The following is a 4,046-nucleotide window of genomic DNA, read 5'->3' as shown; positions in this document are numbered from 1 at the left end:
TTTTAGGCTATTTAGCCTTATATCCCTCTCTTTACCCCCTTTTTTAGCTTATTCTTAGCTATAGCCCTCTTTACTAGCTTTTCTAGCTATATCTCTTTTTATTAGCTCTTTAGCTATATCCCCTCTTTTAGCTATTTCCTAGCTATATCTCTCCCTATTACCTATTTAGGTTATACCTCTTATCTTAGCCTATTTTCCCTATTTATTCCTCTTTTTATCTCTTTTTTTCCTCTCTTTATCTCTTTTTATCTCTTTTATTATCTCTTAGAAAATCTCCACTCTTATCTTATAGCTATATCTTAGTCTAAAGAAAACCCAAGAGCAAAGATAGCTTAGATAGTTAATACTAACCCTATCCTAACCCAAAGTTCCTACAAGCAAAAGGTAAGCCATCAACCATATCTTTATTAACTTATACACAGCCAGATTCAGCTCAGCTTTCTAATATCACTTAGCATAACTCCAAACATAAAGTCCTCAACAGTCGCCATTATCATAGCCTCATCCGTCTTGGTTTCGGCTGACGTGAGAAAGCAGTGTACAATTGGGATAAGCGTGAAATGTACCTATGACGGGTTCGATAAACATAACAACTAATATCAATGCGCTGTTCTAGGGAAATATACAGTATCATATTCCTTTGGCAAGTGTCCTAACACTTATGGCAGGTACAAGCTTGTTCGTGAGGACTGCATATCTGCAGGAAAGTATAATAGTCGCCACAAATGCACATATATTATCCTTTTAACCCTAGTATAAAACCTAGGAATATTTCTAATAAGGAATCTAAAGCCGGCTTCAATCCTGTTGCCGACAAACCCGGCCAGTAAACCAGCAGAAAATCTTAGTTATAGTTAGTTTATAGAGTGAACTTGGAGTCATAGCACAATGTTTACTCTATACTCTATCTAACCCTTATTAAGGCTTCCTCTACAATATTATATTATAGATAGGCTTACAGGAAAGGACAGGACAGGGTATAAGGTATTTTCATTAAACAACTATCTTAACTACTTTCAACAAGTAGCTATATTATGCATATTAAGTTATATTTTTATTACTACACTATTCTAGTTCTGCGCTCTGTGAGGTTAATAGCCCCTTAAAATTATAAATATAAAGGAGTAAACGCGGACACGCTGCTCTTACTTTCACCACCCAGTCTGTCTATTCACATCACTAATTCCTGGTCATGCCTGGTTCAAATCGGCCCCCACAAACCTGAAATTCGAAACCTATCACTTCATTACTAAACGATTTTTATCGGGGCGGGCCGCCCTAGTCGCAAAGAATTAGGCATCGAGTTAAGGAACAGCATGGGCTAGCTACTTATCTGGACTCTCGGCGCTCCTTCCTGTCATAATTAACAGGTGCCAAGTGGCACATGCCTTGTAATCGAACTTGTTACCTCCCTTAGTCCTACGTGTCTCACTACCCCGCCTTGCTCGGCGTTCATTCAAAGATGGATTTGATGGCTTTCGAGGGTCAAGCAGCATAATTTAAGGATGACTGCAGTCGTTCCGGTAGCCGCGACCAATATATTATCCATGGAGGTTAAAAATATACAGCCGATTCCATTTTCATCCATGCCCAATACGGCCGCGTCAGACTTGCCTATCCTGATATAATATCCGCTTAGCAGGATAACAGAGATAATATCAGTCTAGGAGTTTTAGCAGCTTTAGCAGAGATAATATAACGACAGATATGTCTAAGCTTAAAGGTAAATATTTCATTTAATTCTAATCTAAATCATCATCCGAATCAACATGAACACTGCCGTTTATTTCGCCGTCCACAACAAGCCCTCTACCACCACGTGACGATGGTATAATGAGTCCTTCACGGAGCCAGTTGCCGATGCATTCAACCTTCTCCAGATTAACACATAACATCCTTTCCCGATCCCATGATAAAGTACGTCTTCCTCCACTAAATACAGACTCGGGGTCAGCAGAACCAGGGGGCACAGACAATATGTCGATGGCCATGCGACTGAGACGCGGATATGTCCGAACCTGATCCCTCTGACACCACCAGACCAGAGGAGAGCCTTCGATCTTTATCGGTTTGTTATGGATAAAGTTTTCGAAGTCGTCTACGTCCCTGGTTATGTCCTCGGCGACCATAATCTCGTTCAGAAGCCGATCAAGCTCGGTTGAGTGCCCTTGCTGCGACCTAAATGCTTCGCTCAGCGCCTGAGCAGGTCCGAGGGTGGGCGCCATCTTGTATTCTTCCTCCCATATCGAAAGTGCGTCCTTAATGGCAGCCTCGGCCCATTCTCCCTTCCAGTTTATTTCAAGGTATCGCGCTCGCTTCGACGGATCAAGGAGAAGGGCAGTTGCGTAGATAGGGGACTCCCCGGATAAAGCATAGTACTTATCGAGTACGAACCAGCCCATATCAATCGAGTGCAACATGAGAGGATCATGTGACTCCTCAGCTTCATAGAGCTCCTAAAGAGAGGATCAGAAACTAGTTGGTTGAGTTAGGCGAAAGCTGAGATGATACCTTCTTCTGTTCATAGTGGCGAAGTAATATATCCATGATCATGAGGTTTTGCGAGAGCGTTGCCGTCACGCCTTGAGCCCACAAGGTCGTAGACGTGAATGGTTGGAGAAACGCGTGCGTTTTCTCCAGGTAATCCCAATCAGAAGAGTTAAGAATATTGTCACCTAGAGCTTTGTCGTAGTCAAGTAGGAACTGCTTTACTTGCTGCTTTTTCCTTATCAGATTGTCGATCATCCTGTGCCATGAAGTCCAGCGCGTATCGTTATCAATACCGAGCCGTAATTTAATGCGCTCATCCCATGCATCACTGTGGATAGGTGAGTTACGTAGCCACAGCCCGATCCGGTGTAGTTTGCGCAGAGCTGGCACCATAACCCAGCCCCCCCTTCTGGTGTTGCCTGACTTATTATCTGATCTCAGTGGAGGATTTACCTTCTGAATGGAAGTTCTTTTGCATGCAACGCCGCCAGGATGCTCCGTCTGAGCTTCCATATAATCTGGCTGGTTTGTTGTATCACCACCAGACGCGTCGTTTAGGATGAAGTTGAATGGTTCGTAGTGCTCATACCCAGTGATATCGCTAGCAGCATCGAGGGTGGCTTGAAGTGCTTCACGTGAAGACGCAAAAAGAAAGGCTTAAAGTGATAAGTTGATAACATGAAGGATATATTAGATATGGTGCCGTTTTGGATCCCAGTTGATCTGCTATAGATTAGGCGATTAGATAGGAGAATAAAGCTGGAGTATAATACATATTATAGTCTTGCCTAAGCCTGGTTAATAAATGCTGTAAGTATATATTATTTGATGCTATATTATTACCTATATAATAGCTAAGCTGATTTGTAATATTATAAATATTAAGTGTTAAGAAGATAATCTAAGACTGATATTTACTAGAATGGCTGTGTTAAATTACTAGTAGACTTAGAAGTACTTATCTAGGTTAATAATCTTTATTAACTTATTATATATATACTACTAGTATATTATAGTAGTATGGTAATATCTAGAGATTAGATAAGATATAGATCTTTAAAATGGCTTTTTATAACTTAGCCTTTAATTATAATTAATAAAGGCTAAAATTTGCAGTAATATAATATATTGCCTTATATCTTAATATTATAATAAGGTCCTTAATTGCTAGATTATAGGATAGTATAATATCTTATATCTTATCTTATATAACTGCTAAAAAGGGAAGGCGATAATATATAAGTAGGCTAATTATACTCTTAGTATATTACTAAGGATTAAATACTTTGCAGAGGGCTGATTTTAATAGCATTACTATATAATAATTATTAAGCCTAGCTTACTTTAATAGAGGTCTTATATCTAATAATTATTTAAGTATAACGTACACGATAAGCATGCCGATCAGACAAGCATGCCGATCAAAAATCTCAACCTTCTTTAAATAAATCGCAATAAAAGCACCATAAACCATCTAATTAATTGATTCTAGTTACTATACTCATCTCCAGAGGCCTCAATTCCCTCCTGACAGGTTCTTGCATTATGTCCGGTCT

This window comes from Fusarium odoratissimum, assembly GCF_000260195.1.
Source record: "Fusarium odoratissimum NRRL 54006 unplaced genomic scaffold supercont1.99, whole genome shotgun sequence".
Lineage (NCBI taxonomy): Eukaryota > Fungi > Ascomycota > Sordariomycetes > Hypocreales > Nectriaceae > Fusarium > Fusarium odoratissimum.
This window is presented reverse-complemented; position numbering follows the sequence as displayed.